This window comes from Helianthus annuus, chromosome 14 (assembly GCF_002127325.2).
Source record: "Helianthus annuus cultivar XRQ/B chromosome 14, HanXRQr2.0-SUNRISE, whole genome shotgun sequence".
In the NCBI taxonomy this organism is placed as follows: domain Eukaryota; kingdom Viridiplantae; phylum Streptophyta; class Magnoliopsida; order Asterales; family Asteraceae; genus Helianthus; species Helianthus annuus.
In genome coordinates, this window is record NC_035446.2 from 5,777,285 (window position 1) to 5,795,972 (window position 18,688).

The window sequence follows — 18,688 nt, forward strand, 5'->3', positions numbered from 1 at the left end:
TGCTCAGCTTTGCAAACACTTCATTCTCACTCTCAAACACTCTAAATCAGCTGAGAAATCAAATTGAAGGCAAAAACATTCAAGTTGCAAAAGTGAGTTAAATCTTACATTTCTTATATCTTTCTTCACATCTTCTTCCTCAACAAAGTATGGAACACCTTTAGGAGTGTTTCCATAGGTTTTCCATGGAAAACCAAGGTGGAACATCACCATTTTTGAGGTCCAACTTTTTGTTTTGGAAGAGAACTTTATAAAACATTCTTAAACTTATGTTTTGTTCAAACAAGCCTATGTCCTTATGCTACTAATCAAGTTAATGATTAGTAAGCTTAAAAACAAGGTTGTTACATACAAAATCGGAGGTGTTTAGTCACTCCAGACTTTCTGTTTTGTAAGGGTTTTAACCCACAAGTGTTGTATCCTCCAAGCTTGTTCATGTAACAAGACTTGTGTTGGATGTGCGTGATTATTTGGAAGCCTTGGCTATCCTACCTTTCCAAAGAATAATAGTGATATTTTGGGACTGAGAAACATGACATCTGAAACCATCACTAGACTGACCAAAGGAACTGATGAAAGAGTTAAGGGAATGATATGTAAAATCAGCAGGCCAGCATATGTTGCTCCAGAGAATGATAGATGGAGACATGAGAAAAGCTCATAATGCCCATATCTTGTGCGGAAAGCAGTTTTGGGAATATCTTCTTCGAGAACACGAAGTTGATAATATATTGGTTTTGGATTTTAACATTTTTCATGTTTTTGGATTTTTAAAAATTTTTTACTGTTTTTGTATTTTCTGAAAATATAACTCTACTCTACTCCCCCTAAATACCAAAACAAGTAAAAAATCGACAAACCATTGCAGATTGTTTCTCAACATCATCATCTACAATGTTATCCTCATCAACGCCAATAATCCCATCCGACACCGATAAAAGCTTCATACCATTTAGTTTTAAAAGATATTTAAAACGAGTTTTGTCAAATGCTTTGGTATGTAAATCAGCTTTCTGTTCGTCAGTGTGGATTTTCTCAATTCGTATCAACTTCTTCTCGAAGCAATCTCGGATGAAGTGATGACGAATTTCGATATGTTTCGTTTTAGCGTGATGAACAGGATTTTTTGTAATGTTTATTACAGCCCCATTATCAACAAAGATAGGGGTGTTAAGAAATTGCAAACCATAGTCGCGCATCTGTTGCTGAATCCACAAGATCTGAGAGCAGCAACTGCTAGCAGATACATACTCGGCTTCACATGTGGATAGAGCCACAGAGGTCTGCTTCTTACATTGCCAGGTGACCAGACGTGGTCCAAAGAACTGACATCCCGCAGCTGTTGATTTTGCGTTAACTTTGCAGCTTCCGAAGTCGGAGTCAGAATACCCTTCGAGTGTGAAATAGCCTGTTTTTGGATACCACAACCCCAATGATGGAGTTCCTTTCAGGTAGCGTAATATCTGTTTCACAATCACCATGTGCGAAGCTCTGGGGCTTGACTGAAACCGTGTTGCGAGGCAAGTTGGATACATGATATCCGGGTCTTGAAGCAGTTAAGTACATCAGCGATCCGATCATGGAACGATACATCGTTTCATCTACCCTGTCTCCGGTGAGATCTGGGTTTATCCCATGGTTCGTCGCTAAAGGGGTTGAAGCTGGAGTAGATCCTGACATCCCAAATTTCTTTAAGATATCATGAACATACTTTGTCTGGTATATGAAAATTCCCTCAGGTAGTTGATCAACTTGAAGTCCCAAAAAGAATTTCATCTCCCCCATCGATGACATTTCAAACTTTTGCTTCATAACTTTTTCAAAGTCTTTGCACAAACTTTCATTCGTTGACCCAAATATGATGTCGTCCACATATATCTGAACTATCAGAAGATGTCCGTCGACCTCTTTGGTGAAGAGAGTGGCATCCACTTTTCCACGGATGAAGTTGTTGGCTGGCAAGTGTTGAGACAAAGTCTCGTACCAAGCTCTCGGGGCCTGGTGTAAACCATACAACGCCTTATCCAGCAAATAAACCTTATCTTTGTGGATTAGGTCGGTGAAGCCCGGTGGCTGTCCGACATATACCTCCTCTTTAACCTTCCCATAGAGAAAATCCGATTTAACATCTAACTGAAAAACTTTAAATCCCTTCCACGATGCGAATGCTAGAAAGATCCTAATCACTTCAAGTCGAGCCACGGGAGCATATACTTCGGTGAAATCTATACCCTCCTGCTGACTAAAGCCCTAGACTACGAGTCGAGCTTTGTTTCGAATAATAACCCCTCGATCATCTCTCTTGCATTTAAGCACCCATTTTGTGTTAATCTTCCTGTGACCATCAGGAAAATCTACTAACTTCCACACTCCTAACTTCTCGAACTGGCTCAGTTCCTCCTGCATCGCATTGACCCAAGAATCTTCAATAAGCGCCTCCTTATAAGTCCTTGGTTCAATCTGCGAGATAAAACAACTAAGTGAAAACTCAGTTTGTAACGGAGCAACTGTAGAATAAAAACAAATAAGCCCTTGATCAATTTGTCGTCTAGTGCGGACGCCTGATTGTAATTCTCCAATAATTAGCTCCTCAGGATGGTATGAAAGAGTTCTTGGCATCACCTCGCCTGGAACATCTACCTCGCCCTCCATATTTGTGATATTTTGATCTGCACTTTGTTCACTGACTGTAACAGTTGACTTGAAATCTGAATTTGCTCCCCCTCAGAATCTGAATCACCACGATCAAATACTTGTCTGTTCTCAGATTCTTGATTATCATTCTCCGCCGTCTGATTATCATGAGCAACTTCATTTTGTTGAATATCATTATGTTCTCCAGCATTGCTTGGACTTGCTTCATCGTCATTTGAAATAGGCCTTTGACGCCTTGAAGACTCGGCTGGGAACCTTTCCTGCGATGACTCATACTCTCTCAGAATATCCAACTCGTCAAAGAAATATTCTTCTTCTTCCTCTTCTTTTTCCATGTCAAACGAATTCCACAAAGTGTCATAGTGAAAATGCCATGAATCGCCGGGATTTTGCGGTGGCATTGTATAGCCTTGACATTCAACATTATGTGCCTCAATAATCCGCTTCAAGCTTGGAACAAAGACTCGTTTCAAAGGACTTGAGTAACCCATAAATATTCCCTCGATACTCTTTGGACCAAACTTACCAAAAGGTTCTAGAACTCTACAGGGAGACCCAAACGGTTCAAGATACTTCAGGTTCGGTTTGCGGTTGTTGATTAGCTCAAAACATGCCTTGTTGAATTTCTTTACAGTAAGAACCCGGTTGAGCGTATAACATGCGGCTGATACTGCTTCTGCCCAAAAGTTAACAGGTAGCTTGGAATCAGCAAGCATCGTCATGGTCGTTTCAATTAGCGTCCTGTTCTTTCTTTCAGCTACTCCATTCTATTGTGGAATGTAAGGAGCACTAAATTCATGCAATATACCTCTTTCATCGCAATACTCTTCCATCTTGATATTCTTGAACTCAGTACCATTGTCACTACGTAATCTTCTAATGCGTGTTTGGTACACGTTTTCCATCTTCTTGAAAAGCGTCATCAAATGATCAAACGTCTCATCTTTTGACTTCAGAAATAATACCCAAGAAAATCTTGAATAATCGTCTGTGACTACAAGACAATAGAGATCCCCAGTAATGCTTTTGACGTTCACTGGACTAAACAAATCCATATGGAGTCTCTCTAAAGATCTCGAGATTGAGTTTTCTTTCTTCCCGGGGTGAGATTTCTTCTTTTGTTTTCCTTTGATGGAGCTAATGCACTCCCCCTCAAGATGAAAACCTTTCACATAAACACCAGTAACCAAGTCATTGTGCACCAGGTGATTCATTTTTCGCAAATGTATATGACCCAACAAGTACAGATCATTGACTCTTGGTGCTTTCATGATAATCCATTCTTCAGGGACAACAAATCCTGGTTTCAAGATCAAACATTCTTTGTCTGTGAAGTGCGTTGTATACATCCTATCACAGATCTGAGAAATACTCAGAAGATTATTCTCAAGCTCAGCAATGTAGTTAACTCTTTCAAACGTGACAATGCCATTGGATAACGTTCCTTCACCAACTATTCGACCTCCTTGATTTCCAGCAAAACCTACATAACCTCCATTAAAACCACGAACATCGTACAGCGGGGTTTTCTTCCCCGTCATATGCCGAGAAGCTCCACTATCCATAATCCATCGCGAAACGGATCTTGGAAGCTCCTGCACATTTCAAAAACACTTAGTTAGATTTTGATGCTACCCAAGCCTCTTTTGACTCAGGTAACTTGACATTAATGACAGTTCTTTTGGTGATTAATGGTGGAAAATTTTTATCATTCATTTTCAAGTTCTCTTCAGACCCAATCTCAATCTTCTTGTATAAAAAGAAATCATTGTTAGAAGATTGACCAGATGATTGGTCCTTTTTAGAAACAGACTTCTTCTCTTGTGAAATAGGAACTTGTTTTTCTTTCTCAAGATTCACATAGTAATCCAAAGGAACATTCATCTTTACCGGTGTGGTAGAAGATGATTGTTTTTCCATCTCAGAAACCTTTGGTTTTGGAGAACTTGTTTTCTTTTCAACAACTTTTGGCTTCCATGTTTGTTGAGATGATGCAACCCGTTTGTAAAACTTGTCATTTTTAGTTACCACATTTTTAACAAGTTCAGTTTTGACTTTGATGTTTTCATTTTTCAAAACCTTTTGCTCAACAACCATTGAAGCTTTTCCTTTCACATCAACTTTCCTTTTCTGAATCTCAACAACTTCAGTCTTAGGCTTCAAGTTGATACATTTTCGTGCAATATGTCCAACTTGATTGCATTTGAAGCATGTTCGGGTGTCAACTACCTGACTTGTGCCTTCAGACTGAGGCTGTGAGGCCTTCTTCTCAAAGAACTCTTTGTTTGATTTTGGAAAAATTTTAGATTCTTCATCAGAAAGTGAACTCGAACTTGAACTTTTCACAAACACCTTTTTATCAAGCAAACCTTCTGTTTTGAACATTCTTTTTCTGATAATTCTTACCACCCTGATATCCACCCGACCATTTGTTTTGATTGTTGTTATAAAAACGTGGTGGAACAACAGGCTTCTTGTAGTAAGCTTTATCTTTTTTCAAAATTCATTTGCCTCTTTGTCTGATTTAAACTTTCTACTTCAGACAGATCAATTTCAACCAATTTGAACACATTTGTCAATTTAGCAACATTAAAATTCTCCAGTGGAAACTCAGAATCCGAATACAACTTATCCGATCCCGACATCTTGTACATGACAAGAGTAGGTTCTTCATTTAAGTTGTTTTTGGATTTTGGTTTCGGAATGTAATTGTTCAAGAAACATTCTTCATCCTCAGCTGAATCACTTTCAGACTTCAAAACATTTTCAGCCATGCTTTTAACAATTTCTGACTGAACACTATCCTCATCGGATGATGTATTGAATGTAACATCAATTGGCTCTGGAAGTTTAACCTCATCAATTTCTTCATCATCATTAACCAAACCGGACTTTTTCTTTGAAAAATTGTTTAACACTGGCGGTGGAACCTGATGATACCCAACCCCAGTTCCATCCGAATAAACATCTTCGCCTGCTTTGTTTTTCCCGATGGGTTTGGGAACAATGTGTTGTAAAACAAAGCTTGCGGAGTTGTAACTGGTTAATTTCAGATTGATGCGCTCATTTTCAATTTTAGCTTCTTGAACTTGAAGCTTCAGATTAGCAATCTCATCCAACTGTTGGTTGATTTGCTCTTCTTTAACTCTAAGAACACCGGTCAGCTGAAGATTTTCTTTGTCAGTTTTACCATTTCTTTCATCAGAATCTTTTACCGTTCGTTTTAGTTTTTCAAAATTTTCTGAAATTTGACGATTTTCAAGAATCAATTTTTCATTTTCTTTCCTAATTCTTTCTACGTCATTTTTATCATTGTCGATTTTCTCAGTTAATTCTTTTAATTTTTCGTTCGAAGCTTTTAACAATTTATCACGGTTTAAGATCTGATCTTCAACACTTCTGACTCTACCAATCAGTTCTTCAACCTTCTTACCACTGAGGTAAGCAATTGTACTACAAACTTTGCACTCTTTCATGCAATTTTTGCAGTCGTTCTCAGATTTAACTTCTTACCTGACCCATGTTTATCGTTTAAACTGACCTTGTTTTTGGACTCAGTTCTAGAACCAGAAACTACCTCTCGTTCTTTTGCAGCAAGAACTTTGTCAGCCATCTTCTTCAAATTTTCAGCAGTGAATTCTTATGACGTATCAATAATCCCATCATCAACTTTCTTTGGCCGCGACTCTTTTTTTTTATCTCTTTCTCTTTCTCATCAGCTTCTCCTCCTCCCCACCACATTCTTTGCCTGCCTTCTTCTTCTTCAGCAATTTGTTTGGTGAGAATTTTAACATCAATAGTATCTGGATCAACAGCTATGTTTCCATTAGGATCGAGATAACATTCTCTATCAGGATCCCATCGATTTGCTTTCTTTGCTTCCATCCATGTACAATAGATTTTGCCTTTCATGAATTGAGCTGTTGACTTCCTGTTCACATACTTCATTTCTTCAAATCTGGTATCTTTAAAAGGAACAATCTTTGCTGCTGTAAAGGCATATCCAACTGCGTTTCCTCAGGAAAACATCACTCCAATCATAACCTTCATCATAATGAAAAACAACAAGTTCCCTGGATTTTTCTTTAGGTGCCTCCTCTATCTGCTTCATCCTGGGAGCTTCTGCTTTATTTTGATGATAAATTGCTCTTTTGTAATAATCCTCTCGAAAAGGATTTGCAGTATCATCAGTGTAAGCATTTCTGCACTCACGCTTAAAATGACCTTTTTGTTTACATTTAAAGCACGTGACCTTTGACTTGTCAAATCCTAACTTGGTAGAAGGTCCACCAATAGACTGTCTTCCAGTAATCTCCATGAATCGTTGCGCTCTTCTCACTGCACTCGCCATACACCACCTTATATCGATCAACTCCATCTCCTTAGGGTCGATCTGATCGTAGTCTTCCTTTGTTAAGTTGGTGTTGCCTATCTTTCCTGCAACGAGACTTTCGTATGATTCTAACACAGACGCTAAAAACACCATCTGTTGTTTGGCAGATTCTTCACTAAAATTCTGACCATTCTTCAGATCCACAACAATGTTGCATTGAAACAGATTCTTTGGTACAGATTGATTTGAAGTATTTGTCGATGAACCACCATGATAGCCACTGCTAGGAGTTTCTTGATTCATTGTGTTTGAACTTTCTGCTGAAAAAGCTGTCTTAGGAGATGCAGTCTTTGGGATCATACTACCTCTGTAATACAACTCCACATTCTGCCGATAAGATGAGTTATTGACTTTGCTGGATTTCTTGATCTCTAATTCATGGCTTTCCAGTCTTTCAATAAGCAGATCCACTGTCAAGTCTTCTAACTTGATTGTGTTCTTCAGCATCAAGGCAAAATACTGCCAATCTTGCTCATTCGGTAGTGAATCAAACAATTTGTCAACCAACTCTTCTTGAGTTTATATGATTTTGTGTCTTGCAAGCTCCATCTTCAAATGCCCGAATCTTTCAATCATCTTGGAAACAGACTCGTTCTTTAAACAACCAAATAAATCAAACTCTTTTCTTAACAATTTCTTTTTGTTTTTAACTATCTCAGCACTACCAACACATTTTATTTTTAATTTTTCCCAAAGGTCTCTCGAATCTTTGTACTCGATCAGTGAGATACTGTCATCTCTGACAGATTGGTGAAGCAGAGCAATACACTTTTGTTCAGCCCCAAATCAATACACTTTTGTTCAGCCCCAAATTAGTGAGATACTGTCATCTTTCTATTTGATTTTCTTCTAAATTTTCATAATCCGTTCTCCCCAAATCAAAACCATTTTTCAAACTTTTCCAACTGGGATATGCAAACGCTTTAATCCATTCTTCAAATCTTGTAGCCCACCTGTTGTAATCTTCAATTGCCATCAACTTGGGCGGCTTATTGTATGTTCCATATGCACTGTCTACACTCATAGCATCAGAAAGAATTTTCTTTGCACTCGGTGTTGGTGTAGTTTCACTCGTGTTATTTGATGTGCCATCTCCCGAACCACTGGTAAATGCAAACACGTCACTAAATGGATTCATAAAATTTTCCATCTTTCAAATACCTTCAAATAAAATTAGATTTCTCAAACGGAATTTCTTCAAGCGAAATCACCTGTTGAAGCGAAATTACCTGCAATGAACCTTCAAACGAAATCAAAATTCAAATGAAATTAGATCTCTCAAACGAAATTAGTAATATCATATGAACAGACCAAACGAAATTTAATTTCGTATGGAATTATGCACAAATTCAAACGAAATTACAACTTTGAAATGAAATTGTAATTTCGTATGGAATTATCTCAAGCGAAATTCTAATTCCATGCGGAATTAGTAGTAATTTCAAACGAAATTAAGATCAAACTGTACTTCCGTGCGGAATTAGGGTGCTATTCCACGCGAAATTAAGATGATGTCAGCATGTCCGATCTGTTGTTCAAGCGAAATTACCAATTTTATCAGAATTAAGTCGAATTAAGGTCCAATTCTTTCAAGGATACATTAAAACTATGTATCGCTTATTATATGTGAAAATCAAGCCATTTTGACCGTTAAATTTCGATTAAATTTGGAAAGAAAGAGTAGAAGTGAGAGAATCCGATGAAATCAAGCTGAATTGGTATGAACTCCTCGTCTTGAGCTCTGATACCACTTGTTGGATCGTTGTATGACCCTAATGAGTCAATCTGAAAAGTTCAGAATCAATATCAAAGGCGGAATCAGTGATATCAATGTGAACATAGCTTGATACTTCCTAATTATCTTCTCTTATTGATTTCCAAAGCTTTTACCATTCAAATGACAATCCGGCAGCACCTCGGCTCTGAAAACAACAATCTAATTCCGTTCCAAATGACACAACAAGATCAGTATTTGTAGGGTGGCTAATTCCGCACGGAATCACCTCACACGGAATTACCATTCACGCGGAATTACATTCCCAAGCGGAATTACCTGTTCATGCGAAATTACAATTCCAAGCGGAATTACTATTCCAAACGGACTTAGGTAATTTCGTGTGGAATTACATCTGATCTAATCTTGCATGGAACTGTTAATTTCATATGAAATGACATCAATGTTATTTCATGCGAAATTACCCTCAAATACTGTTTCCTCGATTTCCATGCCCTGATCTATCTAATACAATACAAGACTCGATAAAGCCGAAGTTAACAGACATCTATGCATCAACAAGTTATGTCAATAAAATGATCAAAACTCTGATCCTTACTACTGCTACCAGATTCTTCCCGACAAAAAAGAGTTGTGCTACCAAATGAATAATCATCAGCAACTTTGCCAGACTCTTGCGACTTCTTTTTCTGGTTTAACTCCCTTTCATAGGTCAGGAGTCTACCATGAAGTTAGGTCAGGGTCAGATCTTTGAACTCAGCTGAATTTCTAGTCACAAAAGCAATTGTATCCCATTTTTCAGGTAGTGATCTAAGAAACCTGCTATTTTGAGTTGCATTAGGAAATGTAACTTTAACAAGTCTTAGCTCACTAATGAGACAGCTAAATCGCTCAAACTGTTGGGTCAATGATTCACCCTTGATGTGACAAAAGGTTTCATACTGCTGATTCAGAATTTCCCTATTATTTTCAATAACTTCTTCCGTCCCCCCAAACTGTTCCTTCAGTGCATCCCATAGCTCTTTGGCACTGTTACAATGTAACAGCCCAGCATAGATTTCATTGGGTAATGCAGATGCAATGATGCTAAATGCTTTGGCATCGAGTTCGAACTTTTGGAAATCAGTTTCAGTATAATTTTCAGGTTGTTTAGGTACGAACTTCTTTGAATCCTCAGAACTTGGCACCATGGGAACATGTGGTCCAAAAACAACAGATCTCCAACATCCAGTATTCTATTGAGCAAGAATGTGACCCATCCTTCTCTCCCAGATGTTGTATTCATTACGTTTAAGCATGGGTGGTTTAAAAAGTGAGCCAATGTTATTCTTTTCATCTTGTGATTGTGACGTCATCCTGTTTGTTTTACAGGTACTGATTAATCAACTTTGATGGTGATTAAACCTTACTCTGTTTTTCAACAAAACGAACAAACGATCAGTATCAACGATTGTGAGCTGAACTATTTATGTCAAAATGACTGTTAAATCAAATTTGACTGTCCGAGCTCTGATACCAATTGTTAGGATTTGAGTTTGGATTGATTGTGATTTATGTTTGAATTGAGATGAACAATGAAAGAGTAGTGCAGCGGAATTTAAATGGAAACAAACTTTTCACAATCAAACAGGAGAATTGCTTTCAACACACATTTTCAACAATGAACCGAATGCTTAAATTTATTTCAAGATTCAATTACAATTACATGTATGCAACAAACTCCCCCTCAGCCTGAGCTCAGTGATTTGTTCGTACAGGAAGAAGATGGTGAAGAGCTAATAGCACAGTACAGGGTACTGTTCTATTTATAGGCACGGACAAACCACTAAAGCATCTAAGCTGACGTCACCATGAAAGTGACATCTAACCTCCTAACAAACTCTAACATCCGATCTATACAACCTCTGCTATGCTAACAATTGTTATTACAATACATTTCATAATATAAACTAAACTAGTGCTGCATCCTTCCACTGATGTGAATCCAGTAGTACTTGACATATCCAACAGAGCTTAACCCATAGTAGTAGATTGAACAACAGAGCTTTAGTCTTCCATCAGTCTTTAACTTGGGCAGCAGTTGTAGGTCAGCAGATTGTAAAGATCAGTAGATTGGAGGTCAGCAGATGTTGAAACCACTTTCAAGGGGAGAGACTTGATTACATAACTTTTGCTTATTCTGGATCCACTGCTCTGATCCAGTTTTGGCATTAATTATCAGTTCCTCTGATAGGGTTCAATCTCAACACGAACCATGCGCGAGCAGCTCCCGTGAGAGTTTGGACGAAAAGATGGCACCACATAAGCATGGTCCATCCGCCCACTACACCAACACTTGTAAAAAGTTGGATGTGATCATCACGGTCAGTCAGATCGTTGAACTTAACAATAGTTTGTGGAAGTTTTGCTTTCTCGAGCGGGGCCAGGGCGATGCTCCGGATGAACTTTGAATGCTTAGCTGCCGTCGTTGGCCTGTAAACAAGACTGAAGTCATGCTCTGCTGCTTCATTATACATGATGCGCGGCTTCGGCTTGTATGACTTATGGTTCTTCTGCAGACGGTTGAAGACCGAAGAACTTTCCTCTTGGCGGTATGTTGAGTTTTTCTCATCCGTGTTTTCCCATTCGTCATTGATATTGCGCGGCCCAAGCTGGCTGCTCAATGGGCGCCTATGCTGCGCATTGGATGGATGATCATAGTAGCTGTTTGTCTCATCATAGGTATCGCGCGTGTCGTGCACGCTTTGTCTTCTTTGAGAGGAGGGTCTCTCATACTGCCTTTGTATGTTCTATTGAGGGGGTGTCTTGCGCGTCCCTTGCCCTGGTGCAGGAGGTGCTACCAGAGATGGTTTCATCTACGTTTGTAAAATTATCTGTTGCGCGCTCAGTTGTGAATACACAAGATTCAAAGTTGCTGCTGCTTGGCATACCAAGAGGCAAGAGTTTCCCCCTCTGGTAAACCCAGCAACGTGGATATGCTCAAAGGTGTTGGAGTTGACGGGCCAGCACCGTGACTCGTTGGGGTAGCTGTTTGGATGATGCGAACACCACTTGTGCGGGGTCCCCCAACGTTTACTGTTTCACCCTCGGTAAACTCGTCAATGGGAAGGTTTTGGACGTGCGAAGTGTCCTCCCCTGCTCCCATTTGAGAGCGTGTACCGAAACCGAAATCTTGTATTCCCTGATCGGTCATTAATTGAGAGAACAGAAAAGCTCAGAAAAAAGAAGATGAGAGTGATTGTAAAAAATCAGTGGGCGCCAATGAAGAAACACGTAACTAATCGGGTGATTAGTTTGGGCTTATGCTTCAACAAAAGGGTTAATCTTCTTGGTCTTCTTCGAGCTGTGGGTTTAATCTTCCTGCAAAACACTAAAACACCCCATTAAGCTCGTTAAGAGGAGGGGAAAATGTGGGTTCTTCTCTTAACCACTCTCCGGCGTGAGAATAAGTATGCGTTTTGAGGAAATAAGTGTGTGATTAGTAGTGAGAGAGCAGAGAACATAATAGAATTAACCTGTGCATGAATTGTCACACCTCAACCGATGGCGGAAACATCGGGGTGCGAACACTAAGCGTTCAGATTGCTCATGAGAATCCATAACACTAAATAGTTTCATTATAAATTAGATTCATTTCATGCAAATGTCTAAAACAACATGAACCACCAAAACATAGTATCAAACTAAAACAACCATAATCATTGTTTCATAGTTTCTAGATTTAGCTATGCGGAGTATCTAAGTTCCATCCTAGCTTGTTTCACGATTCCTAGCATCCTGGCAGCCTGCAACATGTATTAAAATAGAGTCAGTACAAAAATGTACCGGCGAGTATACAAGTTTGAATAATAGCATAATAGATTAAAAGTCTCATATCCATATGTAAATGTAACAAAATAGTTTCAACCATGCCAGTGTTCGCAGTCCAGCAAGTGATAGCCCAAGTATCCCGATGCTTTGTTGTTTTCCCAAGTCTCAAGGAAAACTAGAATCCTCCTAACAATACCCTCGAGAATAATGGGGAGGTGCATCTCCTATAGCGCTACTATTGTTAAGGCGGAACTACACACCCTGGATTAAACGTCCACATAGCACAAATAGAATACAAGAATCACAAGTTTCACATACACATAGGATAGAGTTTAGTTTCCAAAAGTCTCAAGTATCATAGTTTAATAGAATACATGTTGCATCCCAAAGTTTAAAACAAAAAGGGATCGAGTATACTCACAGTGATTGCTTAACAGATTAACTGTTATTGGATCAAAGGGAGCTCTTTAGGGTTAGCCTGATTTAGATTACAACAGATAAGTGTCGGACAAAACAACGAGATTCAAACCAAGTGTCGGATCAGTCATCTTGATCGGATGGTTGTTCGATCGGATGGTTATCTGATTAGATTGCCATTCGATTAGGATGGCTATTGTGTGTGTGTGGGTGGGGGGGGGGAACGGATGGCTATTCGATCGGATGGCTATCCGATTGGATTGCCATTCGATCCAAAGTTCTAAGTTTTCAAAGATTCAAAGTCTCAAAAGATTCTAAGTGTTGAAAGGTTCCAAGGCACATTGTCACTTTGATCGGATGGCAGTTCTATCGGATGGCTATCCGATCGGATTGCCATTCGACGATCAAAGGTTCAAAGTATCAAAGTGTTTAAGGTTGAGAGGCAAGTGTCACTTGATCGGATGGTTGTTCGGTCGGATGGCTATCCGATCGGATTGCCACTCGATCGGGTTATCCTTATCCCGTTCCTAAACTTGTAAAGTCTCTAAGTGTCTGTTTAAACAGTGACGACATGGTACGTATTGAGGCAACGGTAAACATATCAGTGTACAGCCGATCTGATCAGTGGGAATCACCCCAGTCCGTTCAGCTGTCTATTCGTGATGGTGCTTATGTCAGAATACGTACTCCGGTCATCTTTTCCGGCAACAATCCTTTTCCAAACAAACTCCTAGACTAATTATTAAGTCTAGAGTCCATTTAGATCCAGATCTCACCGTTTTAGGTAAAAGTTTTAAGAAAATATGAGGATGAACATAAGTTTTAGTTGAAAAGTATAGATTTAGTGTAAAACACATGAAATTCCTTCAAAAGTATAGATCTCGACTAGAATGACATCACCAGCAGTTTAGTACAACCACCATGATGACATCACCTTCAAGAGCTCAAATCTTGGGGATTTCACGGTGAAAAGTGAGATTTCAAAGGAGAATCATGTGGAGAATGATGTGTAGATCAAAGATGTACAAGAATCTAGTGTAGAACGTACCGAAATCGCCGAGAAATGAAGAAAGTAGGAGTGCGTGCGTCTTGGTTGAGTGAGGCTGTCACATCAGTGAGAATGATGATGTGACAGGCCTATTTATAGTGTCAGAGTGAGTGAAGGCGGTGTGCACGGTCGGATGGCACCTCCGTCGAATGGCCATCCGATCGGTTGGTCATCCGATCGGATTGCCGTTCGGTCAATCCCATCTTTTCCGTTTAACCGTCTTTGATTCATTTGTCAAGTTAGATTAAGTGTTGCACATTATTGGGTAATAGTATAACTAGATTATAGCATTAAAACAAAAGTTTCCATAGTTTCCTTAGTTTTCATAGTTTCCGCCAGTGACAAGACTCCAGTCCCTCGTTCAACCAAGTCTCAAGTTTCACGATCCTCATGAGTCAAGCACCAAAGTATCAAGAGTCAAGAATCTATCTTCCAAGTATCAAGAATCATAGAATCAAGTCTCGTAGAATCATAGTATCAAAGAATCATAGTATCGTAGAATCATAGTTCAGGTATCAAGAATCATAGTTTCCAAGTATCAAGTATCAAGAATCATAGTTTCCAAAGTATCATAGAATCATAGTCTCATAGCATAATAGACTCACAAAGTTTCAAGCATCAAAAGTGCCAAGTTGCATATAGTACAGGGGCTAAAAGCGTCAAATAGGTAAAAGTGTAGGGACGCAGACATTACATGAATGCTCCTATTTATAGCCAGAGTAGTGTAGAAGGAATGGGCTGATGGGCCTTGGGCCTTGAGTAGTTGAGTTGACAACAAGGAATATCCCTCTTGTCCCCTCTACCACAACCGTTAGTGTTTCTGAGGGAGGAAGGAGTTGGTGCACGCTGAATGGATCCACGTGTCCTGACCGTTGTCCTTGTTGTCTCTCTGCCATCAACAGGTGAGTGGAGATCATGGGGCAGATGTCGTCGCATGCTGATTGGTGCCACGTATGCGTCCTTGTGTACCTTCTTGTCTCTTGTACGATTGCTAATCGTGGAGCATGATAGGATACAACCTGTTGGACGCTGATTGATCCATTTCTTTGCCACTTGTACCTTTGTACTGTCTTAGGATGTCCTACGCTCCTGCCCTCCGAGCGGCCTCTGGGGTAGACCTATGTAGCCGGCGCGAGGTCCAGGAAGTGAGGGTTTTCATCTAGGAAGCTAGGTATGGAATTTTGGTCTGATCTTTGCTTGGCCTCGTGCGCGACCTAGGTTTCACCTAATTAGTCGGCGCGGGGTCCAGAAAGTAGACAAATTAATGTAGTAGGAGTATGGTCATGCGCACGACCTGATTGATTAGCGCGGGTTTTTAGAACCATACCCCTTCAAGTTCAAAGTGCCCAATTTGTGGAAGATGTTTACAGATTTGAAAGGCTCCAAGGTGTGGAAACAAGTGGTGAGGGTAGCCTTTCTCACGACCTTTTAGGTGATATGGGAATGTAGAAAAAACAGGATTTTCAATAATAGTCCGATTAAAGTCATAAAGGCGGTGGAAGATATCAAAGATCAATCCTTTTTTTTTATTTTGGATGCGATGCAGGTCCAGGTTCGATTCGTTAAAATGTGGGCAAGTAAAATTGGTGATGTTTTGTTTTTAAATAAACAGGAATAGAATTTGGTAATAAGTCTAAATTGTTGTAACTTGTAATTGTCTTATACTCTTATTGACATATTTGTCTCTTAGTTTATTTTAACAGGAGTTGAAGTTACTCGTTAGTCAGGCTGATCTTATCTGTATCACACACGTAAATATACAAACATTTTATTTATGATATATAACCAAAAAGATGCCTCTCTATCATAATATGATCTCCAACGGTGTTTTCTTCTACCTGTTTTACAGTTCTAAAACCACTGCCTCTGCCAAGACGGTTAGACCATTGCGGCCAACCGTCATCATCTTCATCCGTCATGAGCTACCATCGGTCAATGCAGTCAGGGCCGGCCCGTTAGGGTTTCCAATTTAGGCACGGGTCTAAAGCCACCAAACTCAATGGCCTCCATTTTTTAGTAAATTTTATATATTGTTTATGTATTAGGTAATTAGACCCAAATAAAAGCAAAACAAAACCAGTTTTTTATTTTATTTTATTTTTTTTTACCATAGGAGTCCAGATAAAAATTGTTTAGGAAAAAAGTCTACATTCAAAGTCCAATTTCGAAATTAAACTATAGACATAACTGCAGCAACTATAGACCATTCGATCCACCCAAAGCTAGAAAAATATATTTTATTTAAACATATACTATATCTATCCAATTCATATAACTTTTGAAAAAAAAATTAACTTCATCAACTATAAACTTTTTAGTTTATAATTGTTGGTCCCAACTCTAGGTAAAGGAGAAGAGTTTTGTTACTAAATATGTTGAAAAAAAATAATTTTATAAAAAAACCTCCATTTCATAGTTCGCTTAGGATCTAAAAAACGTAGAAACAACCTTGAATGCAGTCCTATGACGCCAACAACCGTTGTTAGCTAGTTATTTAAACATCTATCATATGGTTTTTAGATATCTAGAGCTTCAATATGGTGTTAGTTAGGATTCTAACAATTGGGGCGGACCCAAGCCCAGCCCAATGTGGGCGGACTCTGGAAAAAAAAAATTAGTGCTAAGTTCCGTCGAAAATCTCGTCCGCACCCGTTGGAATTTTTCGTCCGCACCCCTTGAAATTTTTCGACCGCACCCTTGAAATTTTTCTTCCGAACCCCTTAGGTAAAAAGTGTTATCAATTTATATTTTAAATTTTTTTTAGCAAACTCTTATTTTAAAAAAATACTACCTAAATTAAATAACTTTTAATACCTAACTAACTAACCCCGAATACTCATATCTTTACCCACTTATAATTCCTAACTATCTAGCCCACTAAGTCTTAGCACATTAACCAAACCAACAATATTTCAAACTATAATAAAATAATTAAAGCCCAAAACCTTTAGAAATTCTCTCCCGTTCTCTCTCTCTCTCTCTCTCTCTCTCTCTCCTCTCTCTCTCTTGCGTCCCTGCACTGCCAACGAACAACATCACCCAGCGACAACAATCTAGCAGCCGGCGACCATCGTAATCAGTCACCATACCACCGTCGTTTGACACCAAATCTTACCGCAATCCAAACACGGGTGAGTTTCTTTGTTATTTTGATGATTTTGGTTGATATTATATGAGAAAAAAGGGTAATAAAGTTGTTAAATAGGTTTGAAATTTTGTGTGTTTTGACGTTGTTCAGATGATTTTTAGGGTGATTATGTTGTTTATATATTTTTAGGGTGATTACAACTTATGTTATGATTTCCAGAGCTTGAATAGTTGAAAATTAAAATTAAAATTGAAACATTATATTGTGGAGCGATGAACTTATGTTATAAAGAGAAAGAATTGCTTAAGAAATTAGCTTTAGATGATGTTTTGGATAGATTTCAAAAAATGAAAACCCGTAGGGCGTCGACGTTTTAATTATGTTTGTAACAAGGTTTGACATGTTTTTGATGATTATATAAATTTAGTTTGATGTTCGTTTGTTTTACGTGACCCGACCCGACCCGATACGAGCCAATTTTTTTACTTATATACCTAGGGGCTAAAATTTTTAAAAATGTTACGCACACACATGAAAAAAAATTTGGATCCGCCACTGCTAACAAATATCTTTTATGATGACCGATAGGTATATATATTTTGGAGGTTATGTTTGTCAACTTTTTCGTTAGTTATTCTAACGGAACCCACACATATGGTTTGATTGTAAAGTGTGCAAACCTTAGTGACCAAATCGATTAAAAAAAAAAAAACTAATGGTGACAAATTGTGTAATCAATTAAGCTTAGTTGTCCTACTTATATAAAATGAATACGTTTTTTCAAAGATTCTTTTAGGTACTTCCCACCTTTTAAATATATTTTCTAGAGATACTTTGATATTCATATCATTATTTTTAATTAAACTTGACAAAATCTTTGTCATTATAATAACTGATTTTTTTCCTTCATAAATCAATACCCCCCCCCCCCCCCCCCCCCCCTATAAAGAATTGAGATAAAATGTTTGATAGCTAAGTTGGTAGGATGACGTATAAAAAAAATACGAGAAAGTGATGGAATTATCAAAAATCAAAATATTCGAGATGGTGTTACAAACCTTAGCGAGTACTATGAGTCCGAAGTCCCTAAAAGAGGGTGGGGGAGGGGTTGTAACACCTAAAATAATCTAATGTTTAGTGTCTTTTAAGATCGCTGAACAAGCCTCTTTAATGACTCTGATCCCTAAGATGGTGTCTTAATATGGTGAACCCCATATTCCTTTGTCGTTTGGGATGGTGGGTAAACCTGCGTCGAGCACGATGAATCTTGAACTGTAGGTGTTTGTAATGTAAATATTAAATACAAATGAGTTTTAACATACAAAACACCCTCAACCTAAGAAGTGAAGGAGGAATTTTTTTTTTTTTGAAAATTTTTTCCTACTACTTAATAAAGATGTTTAATTGTAAAATTTTAAAAAGATATTCGTGATTTTACAGTAGTAGAATAATTATTTTAGGGTAATTATAGTTACCCTACAAATTACATAATTACTCTAATAGAATAAAATCACTTTTTTTTTTTGAATACTGGACTAAAAT